Consider the following 16936-nt stretch of genomic DNA (forward strand, 5'->3'; position numbering starts at 1 on the left):
TTTTTCCATAACCTCCTTTGTATGGCTGACCATTTTAAAAATTTTTCATTCTCAAATTACTTAGAAATTATCCCAAATGGTTTAAAGCATTCTAAACTAATCAAATTCCACTTTTTAAAGAGAAACAATATGAAAAGTCTAATTTTAACAATTTGTTTACATATCTAGGATAAAAAAAGGCTAAATTCAAGAATGAAGAGAGGGGGAAAGCCTTTCCAACAAGGCATAACATCATTTTTTCATTTTAAAGAAAACAAAAATTAGAAAATCATTAAATGGAATTAAAAAAAAGTAGGATTTCTAGCTTACATGAATTTTTGTGAGCTTTCCTTTGGCTTGATGGTTTGAGGGATCTACTCTTGTTTGCAACAAGAGTGGCCACCAATTCTTTTGAAGAGGAAAATGGTCAAAAACTAATGAATTATCAATAAATTCACTGTTTTTGGCTCTAGGGAGGATTAGAGTAATAGTGCATAAAACACTATTAAGCTTCTACAAAGGGGGAGGCTTCTATTTATAGGAAAAGTGAGCTTCTAACCAAGCAAACTGATCCTAGAGTTTTCCAGATCAGTTTGGTCAATTTTTGACCATTTTTGGGCTAGTTAAGTTCACTTTTTGGATCCAATTTTGAATTAGGAGAGAGGAGAGATGAAACATTTAATTTTATTGATTTAAAATTCAAAAGTAATGATGGGAAAAAGACGCCTACTTCATGAGGGGGAATCCCCACTCTAAGGTGTCAAAAATTCATTCTTTTAGTATTTCCTTTGGTCCTTAGTCCACTCTTCATCTTATGTGAGTATTTACTCATTTTTGGGGGGATTTTCTTATTTCTTCAATTTATCTCCTCCCTACATTTGGATTAATTTGATTGGCCCCTCAAAGCCTTAATCTAAAATTTTCAAAAAATCTGGACCCTTAAGGATAAGGCCTTTTGAACAGATTATAATTTATTTCTAATGCATGTTCTCTGAAAATCTTTTTGAACTTTTGTTTTGGGGGAATTTATTTTAATAAGATGAGATATTTTTCCATCCAAAAATATCTAAAATCTGAATAATCTCTCTCTAGAATATTTTCTCTCTCTAAGCAGAAACAAGATCTTTTATTAATCTGAAGAGGGGATTGATTACAAGGGAAGATACTGGATATCTTGAGGGGCTGGGGAGAAATCTTACATTCTCTCCCACTTGAAAAATGCGAGATGTCCTCATCTCGCAAACTGGGGGTAATCGCACAACAGTTCGGCTTCTTTCTCCCAGGTGGCATCTTCAAAAGGATAGAACTTCCATTTGACCAATAATTCTCTTAGAATTCTGTTCCTGAGAACCTTTTCTCGAACATCAAGGATTTCTTCAGGTTGGAGTTCCATCTGCCCTTGGGTTGAAGAAGTTAAGATTTCATCACATCAAGCACATGATTTGGGCGTTGGTACATACTTTTTAAGAAGGCTGATATGAAATACATTATGTACTTTGAGATGAGGAGGTAGAAGAAGCTCGTAGGCTAAGTCACCTACTTTCTTTGTAATCAAATATGGCCCACAATATCTGGGGGATAACTTCTTGTACTTCCCAAGAGATAGAGAACTTCTTTTGGGGCGTACTCGAATGAAGACCATATCTCCTTCTTCGAATTTTCTATCTGTCCTCTTCTTATTTGCATACTATCTGTCTATCCTAGGCAGCTTTCATATCTCCTTCTTCGAATTTTCTATCTGTCCTCTTCTTATCTGCATACTACTTCTGTCTATCCTGAGCAGCTTTCATATCTTTGCGAATTGATTCCATTTGCTGCTCCATGTCGTCAAGCATTTATTTGGACATCTCAACCCAAATCAATGGGTCGGGCCAAGTTAATGGAGTTAAGCAATCTTGTCCATATAGAGCTTTGAAAGGGCTCATCCCAATACTTCGGTGATAAGAAGCATTGTAGGCAAACTCGACTAGGTACAGATAACTTAGCCACTTCTTGGGTTCCCTGCCATAGCATGACCGAAGTATATCTTTGATTACTTGGTTTACCCTTTCAGGTTTGACCGTCGATCTCGGGGTGGTAAGCTGTGCTGAGATCCAAGAAAGTTCCTACTGCCTCAAAAAATGCAGTCCAGAATCTTGACATGAATTTGCAGTCTCGATCACTTACTATTCTTCTGGGTAGGCCATGCAATAATCTGAAGGTTTCCTTGAGGAACACTTTGGCCACATCCACTGTAGTGTAGGTTTCTTTTACTGGAATCAGATGGGCAACTTTGGTTAGTCTATCAACTACCACGAAGATGGAGTTGTAATCTGATTGCACTGAAGGTAATCCATGTCTAATGGATGTAACTTCCCAATCATTTTTACTCTCTCGGCCTTGACTTTCTAACATGTCAGACATTGACGTACATGATTAAGTACATCCTTTTTTAGTCCAGGCCAAAAGAAGCTTTTCTTCACAGACATGTAGGTTTTGATGAAACCTAGATGTCCTGCAATAAGGTTGTCATGGGCTTCATTCAGAATTTGACCCTTAGTCCCCTCATCATTGGGAATGCATAGCCTGCGATTATAATACATAATTCCATCATCCAGGCTGTACCCTTAAACTCGATTCAACTCCTGTGGAGTTTTGCTTTCCTGCATAAGTAGGGTAGCAATAGGGCCAAAGAATCTATCCTGCATGATCTTCTCTCTTGCTTTAATAATCAAAGGATTTGACACTATAGTAATTGCAAGCAAGGAGGCTTTTCTGCTGAGGGCATTTGCTACCACATTTTCTTTGCATGGGCGGTACTTGATTTCAAAACCAAATTCCTGCAGGGTCTGCATCCACTTTCTTTGGCGCATGTTGACATCCTTCTGAGTGAAGATCCACTTTAAGCTCTGATGATATGTCATCAAAGTGAATCTTTGACCCAGTAGGTAATGTCTCCACAACTTCAAGGCATATACTACTGAAAGTACAGGTTGTGGACAGCATAATTCCTCTCATGCGTTCTGAGTTTTTGGGATTCATAGGCCACTGCATGACCTTCTTGCATGAGTGCACCTCCCAAGGAAAAACCATTAAGAGTAACACTTTTATAATAACAAAATTCTTCTATGCATCTATTTATGCATAAAAATCAATTTTGATGAAAGTAACACTTTTATATTAAAAAAATCTTTTGCGTATCTATTTATGCATAAAAATTAATCTTGATGAAAGTAACACTTTTATAATTAAAAAAATTCTTTTATGCATCTATTTATGCATAAAAATCAATTTTGATGAAAGTACACTTTTATAATAAAAAAAATCTCCAATATGCATCTTTCTATGCATAGAAATTAATTCTAATGGAAATAACACTTTTATAATAAAAATATTTCTAATATGCATTTTTCTATGCATAGAATGAAAATAACACTTTTAAAAAACACAAAGGTGGGAATTACTCTTTTTGAATAATAAAAGATAAAACTTATTTCACAAAATTTAAGAAAATTTTTCCATAACCTCCTTTGTATGGCTGACCATTTTTCAAATTTTTTCATTCTCAAATTACTTAGAAATTATCCCAAATGGTTTAAAGCATTCTAAACTAATCAAATTCCACTTTTTAAAGAGAAACAATATGAAAAGTTTAATTCTAACAATTCGATTACATATCTAGGATAAAGAAAGGGTGAATTCAAGAATGAAGAGAAGGAAAAAACCTTTCCAACAAGGCATAACATCATTTTTTCATTTTAAAGAAAACAAAAATTAGAAAACCATTAAATGGAATAAAGAAAAAGTAGGATTTCTAGCTTACATGAATTTTTGTGAGCTTTCCTTTGGCTTGATGGTTTGAGGGATCTACTCTTGTTTGCAACAAGAGTGGCCACCAATTCTTTTGAAGAGGAAAATGGTCAAAAACTAATGAACTATCAATAAATTCACTGTTTTTGGCTCTAGGGAGGAGTAGAGTAACAGTGCATAAAACACTATTAAGCTTCTACAAAGGGGGAGGCTTCTATTCATAGGAAAAAGTGAGCTTCTAACCAAGTTGGGCTGAAAGTTTCCTCGTAATCAATGCCATATATCTGCGCATATCCTTTGGCTACCAATCTAGCCTTGTACCTGCTTATGCTTCCATCACTGCTATTATGTTTTACTTTGTACAGCCACTTACATCCAATGGCTTTCTTGCCTTCAGGCAATTGCACTAAATCCCAAGTCTCATTTCCATATAGTGCATCCATCTCCTCATCCATAGCTTTCTCCCAACACACATTCCCAACAGCCTCATCAATGCATGTGGGCTCTACAACCTATACAACTTTTGCCATGTATGCATAGTGATGTGCCGCATAACCATCATAGGTAAACCTCTGCACAAGATTCTTCACTCTCCCAGATCTTCACAGCTTTGCATTCATGGCTTCCATAGCCTTCTTTACACCAGGTGTTCTCATAGCTGGTATCCCAAGCTCCTCATCAAGGCTCATCTCTGAGCCACTAGAATCTCCATCAACATGAGAATGCCCTGCAGAAATGTCAGGCATACTAAGGGGATCAACCACTTTCTCTTTGCCTTTATGTGATGCACTAATCACATTTGCAGGACTGGTATTATGACGCAGCTTGCCACTCCATGGTATATCAACTGAACCACTAGATGAGGACTCTCCTGGTTCATTCAAAGACTGTGATTGCTGACTTGAATTCTGTGCAACCACATTTCCACTCACATCAGCCCCAACAGCTTCTTTTTTAGTAGCATACGAGCTGCCCATCTCATCAAAAACAACATCCCTGCTTACCCTCAACTCATGTGTAACAGGGTTAAAAAACCTGTATCCCTTTTTCTCAAGGGAGTATCCAATAAACACACAATTTTCAGCTTTTGGATCCAGCTTAGTTCTCAGCTCATCTGGCACATGCATATATGCAATGCATCCAAAGACTTTCAAATAAGACAAATCAGGTTTTCTGTCAGTAAACCTCTCCTGTGGAGTTACATCATGTAAGGCTGCAGTTGGAGTCCTGTTCATGATGTAAACTGCTGTATAAACAACCTCAACCCAATAGCTATGCGGCATATTCTTCTATCCCATCAAGGCTCATGCAATCTCAGCAATGTGCCCGTTTTTTCGCTCAACAACTGCATTTTGCTGCAGAGTGTATCTGCAGCAACTCCATTTTGCTGCAGAGTGTATCTGCATGTAAATTGTCTCCGAATACCATTCTTCTTGAAAAATTCAGAGAACTCATTGGAGAAGTACTTTCCCCCTCCATCTGACCTTAGGCACTTTACATATTTCCCTGTTTGCTTTTCAACCATAACTCTAAAATTTTGAAAATGAGTGAATACCTCACCCTTCTCCTTCATGAAGTATACCCACACTTTCCTTGTGTGGTCATCAATAAATGTCACATAATACCTACAGCCTCCCATAGACATGGTCTTCCTAGGACCCCATACATCTGAATGCACAACATCTTCTGCTCACATTTCTGTCACGTGGAAATACATGATTTGTTTGCTTTTTCCAAATTGGCATGCTTCACATATTTTCTGCATACATGCAGCCCTGTCACAATTCCTTTAGTCTGCATAGACTTCATTCTCTGCACATTCACATGTCTAATTCTTTTATGCCAAATGTCTGTGTCTACTGAACCATTTGCAAACATCGCAGCACTCACTTCAGGCATGTTTACATTCAATGTAAACATTCTTCCCACTCTGTTGCCTTTTGTAACCAACCTGCACTTGTCTTTAAAGTCTTCAACATAACAACCATCAGGGTTAAATTGAACCTGCAAACCCTACTCAATCATCTAGTCAACTGAAACCAGATTCTTTGTTATGTTTGGAACATGAAGTACATCTGTAAGGTACTTCACTTTGCCATCCTGCATAGACAATGGCACATCTCCAACATGGGCAATTGGATGAGCAGTGTCATCCCCTATTTCCAAAAAACCTAGTCTTTCAAGGTTTTTCATCTCCTTGAACCACTCCCCATGACTTTTCATGTGGTTCGAAGCACCTAAATCAACGTACCATACATCATCTTTATGTGCTGCTTCAACATTTTCAGATATGGCCATTGGCAACTAACTCCAACAGAGCTGAGTCAGAGATCTAACTCTAACAGTTGACTATGTAGGTTGGAAGATGAGGGCTGGGGAGGAATCTTACATCTGCTTTGATATGAACTTCATAGTACCCTTTTGTGAGAAGACGAAATTTGACATGCTCATTTGGTGTAACACATGTCTCTTTTATTAGTACCGCATTCAACTCAAGGGCTATGGCTATCGTTTTCTCTGCCTCTTTTGATATTACATGTCACCACTTTCTGCTCCTCTTACTAGATGGAGGGGTAATTTCATCCATGCCCAAAACTCCATGATTTGGATCAAATCTTTAAAACAATGGCAATTGACAGGCCATACGCAAAGTAAAACCAACCTCTTGAAGTAATTTCACTTTAGCAGAGGAGTTGACATGTTTGTCCCCTTGGAAATTGACCATATCCTAGGTAATTGAGGTACAATATTCACTTTTGTATCCACATTCCACGTGTGCTGAACATCATAATTGCAAAACCACATCCACTGAAATATTTGTTTTCCACTGTACTCCCTCGTTGACCAAAAACAGGGTGTAACTTCTTCTGGGGACATGCACTCTATGTACAAAGGACACTTTAGCCTATTTATAACACTTTAGCCTATTTATCATGCAATGAACATGTATTATTGTTATTGCCCACATAGTTTTGTGCACGTTCTCCTTAATTACATTTTACTCATCCATATTTTCTACTTTGTTGCTTTCTAAAGATTGGTCATGATGGTTATGCTTTTCATCCATTTGCTACACGTTATCCTGGTCCATGTTTACATGGCTTCCTTCAAAACTAATACGTCTTGGTCTTCCTCTAAGCTTGTGCTGTTTTGACTCCATCACATACCCTGGCTTGTGTGAGCTAGTTGCAATACTCCCGTTTTTCTTTCTCTGCACTGTCTCCTTATCTCCATGAAGGATAGGTTACTCAAACAATGGTGTACCTGCTACTACTGTCGTTTGCATTACATTGGCAACCATAGTAGGGGTCTGAGTCCTTCACATTGGCAACCATAGTAGGGGTCTGAGTCCTTCACATTGAAACTCTATGTAATAATGTTTCCATATCAGGTCTTGCTCCCATATAGCAACCAATCTCAAAACCTAGGTACTTTGCACATTGCATGTAGGAATTAATCACATATGTAACATAGGCATCAAAGAGATATTTTTCTTGCACCTCTCTCTCCTGCTAACTAACTAGCATGTACACTCTATGAGAGATTTGTGTTGGGTATTTTTTCTCTTTTCCATGGGCTATAAAAGGCCTAACCATACATCACAAAGCACATAATTATGAAAAAACAACTTGTATTTAAAGGCTATAAACTGAATTAAATAAAGTCATTGTACCTCGTGTAGACTTCCCCAATGGGAATTCTTTCTTCCCACCACCAATTAAATCATCACCTCAAAGATTTTATATTCTCTTTCAAAACAATACCTTTTCCCCACCAATCCTTGATAGAGGTGGCTTGTTTTGCTACACACTCCGGTGTCCGAGTAAGCCTCCATGCTTCGCACATGTCGAGATGTGTCTGTCTATGCTAAGGTAGCACCAATTTTTTTGCGTGATTCTGTAGACTCTCTTTGTGAGGTCCCCCCTGTTCCCACCGAGCAACGGATTCGGGTACTAGCAGCGAAAGTAGCACTTCTCGCGCGGGACAGGGGTCCCACATTCGGGGCCTCGTCCACGGATATCCGGACAAAAGACTAGTCTGTCGGTTTTTCCAAAACCGAACCCGGAAAAACTTCCCTTATCCGGAAAGCACGGGCGATTCCACCAGGATAACTCTTTACTCTAACGTAGTCAAGATCATTACAGATCAACTGATCTGACTGCACCTTTAACGGTACTTGGTCAAATCAAGGAAGAAACTTGCACTTGGATCATTGGGATCAACGCTTTTTTCCCCATCAAGAGGCACAGCCGTTGATTCCTATCCATAGAACAATTTCTATCCGGAATTTACTTCATCTATCGTAATAACAGAAATTGAGTCTCGGTTTACGGATCCATCAGTCCAGCCTAACCCCATCCGATCCCATGGGTTAGCCAACCGCCCAACCACTGTAGTGATGGGATCCAATTTGGAATTTGGTTAGGTTTTGTCCCGGGTACCAAGGAAAAGAGTTCCAAGGCCCCCTAGCCGGAAGTTCATGCAAACATAAAACTAGCCACACCACTTACACACCCAATATGAAAATTGCCTTTTTCTTATCATCAGCTAACTTTAAAACAATCCTTTAATGAACCATAGTACCACTGATCACAGTCTTCCAATTTATCCGGTTGATCCTCAAATTTCCCATCATTCCTTCATCAGAGTATCTATGGCATCATTGGCAACTAGAACGCTCACCACCTGTCCACTCAGAGGCCGTTTCCATAGTTCCTAGCCCATAATACTCGGCAATATAATCACTTTTCAAGATGGACTCTCGTTGAAGATCAGCAAGATCAACCAACAGATCCATATAAAAGAGCCATGGACTCATCCGTTGAGGACTAGCAAGGTCAGTCAACCAGATCCATGCCCGGTTTCACAAAACAACTCTTACTCCTTGTTCCAATATCTTCCTCGACGCACGCGTGGGTATCCTAGGCGACCCAGAGCCCGAGCACCGTATGGTCAGCACCCTCTAGGATCCTTCGCAGGTGACCTAGCGCTTCACTCATAGGCCGCTTCCTTGGTCCCTCATCCACCGTACCGGAAGCTCACCATTTTAATCAAACCGAGGCTGGTCAAGACCTCGGTCGACCTTGCTACGCGAGACGTCCTCCATTGACTCTCCGTCAGCAGTTGCAACTTTATCATTTAGGTCTCCACGACCTTAATCACAAGACGGTCAAAATGCTTCCCCAGCATTCTTGACATAAAACAGCCATTTACAAACAGCATTTACAAACAGTTTACAAATACAGTTTCTATATTAACTCTCATTTTTTCACATTATTCCTCATTAATCCACATTACTTATTCCACATTCCATGTATATGTGTACTCATCCAATCACCTCATTTTCCATCTCTTCACTTCAGATTCCTTCACATCACATATCATATATTCACATCCATATCCACATCCATACATCCACATCCACATCCACATTCACATCCATACATCCACATCTACATGCTTATCTCCATTTTCACATCCTCATTTATACATCCACATCCCATATCCACATTCATACATACACATCCATATCCACATCCACATCCACATCCACATTCACATCCATGCATCCACATCTACATGCTTACCTCCATTTTCCCATCCTCATTTATACATCCACATCCCATATCCACATTCATACATACACATCCATACATCCACATCTACATCCACATACATACATACATCCACATCCACATTCCACATTCACATCTATACATCCACACCTACATTCACATTCACATACATCCACATCCCCATTCCCATTCACATCTATACATCCACATCTACATCCACATACATACATACATCCACATCCACATTCCACATTCACATCTATACATCCACATCTACATCCACATTCACATACATCCACATCCACATTTCCATTCACATCTATACATCCACATCCATTCACATCTATACATCCACATCTACATCCACATTTACATCTATGCATATACATCTTCATGCATATATCCATTTTCATGTTCATACATCCACACTCCCATCTCCACATCCACACATCCACATACATACATCCATTTTCACATTCCCATTTATATAACCCCATATACCTTCACATCTAATCTTTTACATCACATCCATTCTCGCCCTATCACAACCCATATACATCTTATCCTATCACATACACTTCTTACCTCATCCCCCCATACACATCTTAATTCATCTTATCACATCCTAACTTATTTCATAAGCATCTTATCACCTCTTATCACACCTCTTATCACATCCTATCATTTTCCATACGCATCTTATCAATTCTTATCACATCTCATACACCTCTTATCACATCTTATCACATTTCATATCTTTTTTTTTTTTTAAGAATTCTTTTATTTGATATAAGATTTCTCTACACATTTATTTATACATAAATTCCATTTAAGGAGACTAACACTTTCGAAATTAAAATCAATCTTTTATGCATCTTCTTATGCATAATTTCAATTTGGTAGGGAATTATACTTTTAGAATAAAAGAATTTCTCTTATGCATCTAAGTTAAGCATAAAATCCATTTATGAGGAAAATCACACTTTTAGTATAAAAAGAATATCTTTTATGCATACCTATATGCATGAAATCCAATATGATAAAAGTAACACTTTTAATATAAAAATTTTTCCTTTATGCATACTTCTATGCATGAAAATTAAAAATGATAAAAGTAACACTTTTGATATAAAAATTTTCTTTTATGCATACTTTTATGCATGAAAATTAAAAATGATAAAAGTAATACTTTTGATATAAAAATTTTTATCCACTATACATACTTCTATGCATGAAATAAAAATGGTAAAAATAATATTTTTGATATAAAAATTTATCCATTATGCATACTTCTATGCATGAAATAAAAATGGTAAAAATAACACTTTTGATATAAAAACTTATCCTTTATGCATGATATTAAAATTCAATTTCTCCATGATTGTAATGAAATTCTTTCAATTAATCTAGGATGATAATTCCTAGAATATGGTAGGAAGTCCTCTTTTTATGCTTTGAATGAAATTATTTTATGCATAATTTTTATAAAAATTTTGCCATAGCTCCGCTGCTATGACTGATAAATCTCAATTTTTCTAAGGGATAATGTTTATCATTAAGAAAATAATTAAAATGATTTCTAATTGGATTATTAATCTATAATTAATTGAATCATCAATATACATAAACTAAAAGCATAGAAAAAAGCCATTAAATTGGCCTCAAGCATAGCTTAATCTTGGGTTAAGGAAAAGCTTTATGAAAAGCTTCTTTTGGATTGAGAATGGGTCATGAGTATGACCATTTCTTGAGTGAGAGAGAGAAATTACATAAAAACCATTAGAATTTAAACATAAATGGAAATTAACTTCAATAGCATTTATTAAATTATGTAACTCTTCACTACTATTCACCAATTAACTTCAATAGCATTTAAAAAACCATACCAATTAAGCTTCTCAAGCTTGAGAGGGGTTGAGAAGAGAGAAACATTGAGAAATTATAGAAAAGAGTAATATTCACTAATTACCTTACAAATTGCTTGATTCTTTGTTCACGGTAGAGGCCCCCAACCAATCAATTGGTTAAGTATGTTGATGGAGCCACTAATGGGGATTGAAGAAAGAAGGAAGCTCCTAAAACTAGTGAATTATTAAATGAATTCATAGTTCTTGGCTTAGGTGGAGTAGAGTAACGATGCATAAACACTATCTATTTTTCAACAAGGGGGAGGCTTCTATTTATAGGAAAAATTGAACTCCTAACCAAACAAACTGATTCTAGAATTTTCTAAATCAGTTTGGTCAATATTTGACCATGTTTAGGTCGGTTAAGCTAACTTTTTGGAACTAGACTTGAATGAGGAGAGAGGAGAGATGAAATATCTCAATTTTTATGAGTTTAAAACTCATTCAAGCATGTGAAATATGCACCTCCTTTAAAGAACTCCCCTTCCTTACATATGTCATATTTTTAATATTGCTCATAGTTTTTTACTAATAAACCTTGTACATTTTCAACTCTTCATCTTATGTGAAATATGCACCTCCTTTAAAGAATTCCCCTTCCTTACATATGTGTCATAATGGAATCATTTTAATATTGCTCATAGTTTTTTACTAATAAACCTTGTACATTTTCAACTCTTCATCTTATGTGAGCATTTACTCATTTTTGGGTATCTTCTTTTTTTCAAATTGGATTTATCTCCTCCCTACACATGGATTGATGCTATTGGCCCATAGGAACCTTAATTGGACCATAATCCAAAAATTTCTGAAAATCTAGACCCTTAGACTAAGGTCCTTTATACACATTTCCAATTAATTCCAATTGCACATTGGAAAGTTCTTTTTGAATTTCTGTTTCAGGGGAACTTATTTTAATAAGATGAGATAATTTTCTATCCAAAAATACTAAAAATCTGAATATTCTCTCTCTAGAATATTTTCTCTCTCTAGGTTAAAACAGTTAGAAACAAGTCTTTTATATTTCTGAAGAGGGATTGATTATAGAAGAAGATACTAGACATCAAAAAGGGGTTTGGGGGAGGAATCTTACATTCTACCCCACTTAAAAAACGCGAGATGTCCTCATCTCGCAACTTGTGATAATTTCGCAAGATTCACGAATATGAGACTTAGAGAAAAATTTTAATCAAGATTAACCACCAAGATAAGTCTTAAAGAGAGCAAGATTCAAAATACGAACAAGATTTAAACTTTATTCATTCCCGGAACTTATACAGTAAAGATAGAGGAACTCTTTACACTTCCATAAGCCCGTCCATCATATGGTCACAAAAGCAGTCCTCACAAGCTGCACAAGTATAAGGTAACTCGTCTATGGGAATGATTCTGTGGGTTATTGCTGCGCCTATCTCAGTGGTATGAGGTGTTCTAACAAAAGGACCTCTGAGAGGCAAGCCAAAAACGGGGTAAAGGCATATCTTCTCATGAGGAAGAAAACACGCCAGTAAGAAGACCCGCTCAGAAAACCCAGGATGTCTTGATCTCATGACGCAGTAGTATCGGGGACCCAAACCCAAAGCTTCAATAACCATGGCCAAGCGGACATTGTTACGAAAGTGCTGCTGACCCCAGGGTGTTACCCTAGTTATGTCTTGATAGGTCCGCCATTTGGTCTGCGCTACAGAAGTTCCCAAGTGAGGGAAAAGTGAGCGCTCATACTGTTCTATAAAATCCTTCTTCACAGACTCACTTGCGTCTTGAAGGTGAGGAATCATTATGGATAAAACTAATTCTTGTTGCCAAGCCATGAAGGAGATTAGGAAGAAAGGAGATCGATGGGAGTAAGATTACTGTGAGCGACAAGTAAAAGTTACGACTTATATAAAGGAAGGAGCTAGCGTAACTTAGAAGCCAATGGTAGCTTGCCACTGAAGTTTTACCGTCTTTCCATGATTTGGGTTTGGCACAATTTTCTATAGAAGGCATTAAGAACTTTGAGATGAGGAGATAAAAGAAGCTCGTAAGCTAAGTCACTTACTTTCTTTGGTCCACAATATCTGGGAGATAACTTCTTATACTTCCCAAGAGATAAAGAACTTCTTTTGGGCCGTACTCGAGACCAAAACCTTGATATCCAAAACATCGATTCTCACTTCTGAACTCGTTGTTCTGAATCCTTAAAACAGGTGGGACTCTTGAGAAGTATTCAGGAAAAAGGTTCTTCCTTTTTTAAACAGAATCTTTCTTTTTTTTTAGAGAGAGAATAATTATAAGATCAGAAAGGGAGATTCTTACTCCTGTATACCTCTAAGGCTGGGGGAGGAATCTTACATTCTACCCCACTTAAAAAAGTGCGAGATGTCCTCATCTCGCCAAGTAGAGGACAACTCTTTTTCTTAAGATCCAATTTATTCTGGGGTTCCTTATATTCCGGTCAACCCAACAGAATATGGGGATAAATATCCCTTATATAGAATTCATCAATAACAATTCATTCAAATCATATCATTCATATCTTTAACACAATAATGGTCCATTAGACCGAAAAATTTTCTTCTGAACATTCCTCCACAGGAATTGTAGTCAAGCAAGTTCTCAATTTGTCATCCCTTAACTTGATCCACCAAGTCAAGTATTAATAGTAGCAATCTGACAGCACAATCCACTAATCTCATAGTGATTTGCTGAAATCATTATCATCATTCCAGTTATGAATATCATCACAGGGACTCATCCCATTCATCCTCATTGAAGCTTATTACATTTCAACCAAATTTCAGGGATCATCATTTTTCAATCAGAATCCAAATCAATTCATCAATTCTCAAACAGAATTAAAAATCATATCAACCACATTCAAATTCATCATCTGGATAGCATTAACGCTTATAATTTCAAGTCTTAGATTTACTCGTATATACTGTCAGTAAAGAGCTGCAGTTATACTCTCGGTATATACGGATAGTCACGGCCCTGGGAATTATAAGGTAATTACCATCATGTCTAGGCCTCAAGCAAGTCAGGGATTCTATATAATTGCGGTACTTCCATCTGAAGACCCAATTACCAAATTACGAATTTCAATTTGAATATCAAATTGTATGAATTATATCACACAATTACAACCTTTTTGTGTTTCTTGATAAATTTCTGACCTATTTGTCTTCTCAGTTGATCTTTATTAACCAAATGCTCTGATACCAACTGTGAGGTCCCCCCTGTTCCCACCGAGCAACGGATTCGGGTACTAGCAGCGAAAGTAGCACTTCTCGCGCGGGACAGGGGTCCCACATTCGGGGCCTCGTCCACGGATATCCGGACAAAAGACTAGTCTGTCGGTTTTTCCAAAACCGAACCCGGAAAAACTTCCCTTATCCGGAAAGCACGGGCGATTCCACCAGGATAACTCTTTACTCTAACGTAGTCAAGATCATTACAGATCAACTGATCTGACTGCACCTTTAACGGTACTTGGTCAAATCAAGGAAGAAACTTGCACTTGGATCATTGGGATCAACGCTTTTTTCCCCATCAAGAGGCACAGCCGTTGATTCCTATCCATAGAACAATTTCTATCCGGAATTTACTTCATCTATCGTAATAACAGAAATTGAGTCTCGGTTTACGGATCCATCAGTCCAGCCTAACCCCATCCGATCCCATGGGTTAGCCAACCGCCCAACCACTGTAGTGATGGGATCCAATTTGGAATTTGGTTAGGTTTTGTCCCGGGTACCAAGGAAAAGAGTTCCAAGGCCCCCTAGCCGGAAGTTCATGCAAACATAAAACTAGCCACACCACTTACACACCCAATATGAAAATTGCCTTTTTCTTATCATCAGCTAACTTTAAAACAATCCTTTAATGAACCATAGTACCACTGATCACAGTCTTCCAATTTATCCGGTTGATCCTCAAATTTCCCATCATTCCTTCATCAGAGTATCTATGGCATCATTGGCAACTAGAACGCTCACCACCTGTCCACTCAGAGGCCGTTTCCATAGTTCCTAGCCCATAATACTCGGCAATATAATCACTTTTCAAGATGGACTCTCGTTGAAGATCAGCAAGATCAACCAACAGATCCATATAAAAGAGCCATGGACTCATCCGTTGAGGACCAGCAAGGTCAGTCAACCAGATCCATGCCCGGTTTCACAAAACAACTCTTACTCCTTGTTCCAATATCTTCCTCGACGCACGCGTGGGTATCCTAGGCGACCCAGAGCCCGAGCACCGTATGGTCAGCACCCTCTAGGATCCTTCGCAGGTGACCTAGCGCTTCACTCATAGGCCGCTTCCTTGGTCCCTCATCCACCGTACCGGAAGCTCACCATTTTAATCGAACCGAGGCTGGTCAAGACCTCGGTCGACCTTGCTACGCGAGACGTCCTCCATTGACTCTCCGTCAGCAGTTGCAACTTTATCATTTAGGTCTCCACGACCTTAATCACAAGACGGTCAAAATGCTTCCCCAGCATTCTTGACATAAAACAGCCATTTACAAACAGCATTTACAAACAGTTTACAAATACAGTTTCTATATTAACTCTCATTTTTCCACATTATTCCTCATTAATCCACATTACTTATTCCACATTCCATGTATATGTGTACTCATCCAATCACCTCATTTTCCATCTCTTCACTTCAGATTCCTTCACATCACATATCATATATTCACATCCATATCCACATCCATACATCCACATCCACATCCACATTCACATCCATACATCCACATCTACATGCTTATCTCCATTTTCACATCCTCATTTATACATCCACATCCCATATCCACATTCATACATACACATCCATATCCACATCCACATCCACATCCACATTCACATCCATGCATCCACATCTACATGCTTACCTCCATTTTCCCATCCTCATTTATACATCCACATCCCATATCCACATTCATACATACACATCCATACATCCACATCTACATCCACATACATACATACATCCACATCCACATTCCACATTCACATCTATACATCCACACCTACATTCACATTCACATACATCCACATCCCCATTCCCATTCACATCTATACATCCACATCTACATCCACATACATACATACATCCACATCCACATTCCACATTCACATCTATACATCCACATCTACATCCACATTCACATACATCCACATCCACATTTCCATTCACATCTATACATCCACATCCATTCACATCTATACATCCACATCTACATCCACATTTACATCTATGCATATACATCTTCATGCATATATCCATTTTCATGTTCATACATCCACACTCCCATCTCCACATCCACACATCCACATACATACATCCATTTTCACATTCCCATTTATATAACCCCATATACCTTCACATCTAATCTTTTACATCACATCCATTCTCGCCCTATCACAACCCATATACATCTTATCCTATCACATACACTTCTTACCTCATCCCCCCATACACATCTTAATTCATCTTATCACATCCTAACTTATTTCATAAGCATCTTATCACCTCTTATCACACCTCTTATCACATCCTATCATTTTCCATACGCATCTTATCAATTCTTATCACATCTCATACACCTCTTATCACATCTTATCACATTTCATATCTTTTTTTTTTTTAAGAATTCTTTTATTTGATATAAGATTTCTCTACACATTTATT

This window comes from Cibotium barometz, chromosome 40, assembly GCF_041138505.1.
Source record: "Cibotium barometz isolate CiBa-2024 chromosome 40, ASM4113850v1, whole genome shotgun sequence".
In the NCBI taxonomy this organism is placed as follows: Eukaryota; Viridiplantae; Streptophyta; class Polypodiopsida; order Cyatheales; family Cibotiaceae; genus Cibotium; species Cibotium barometz.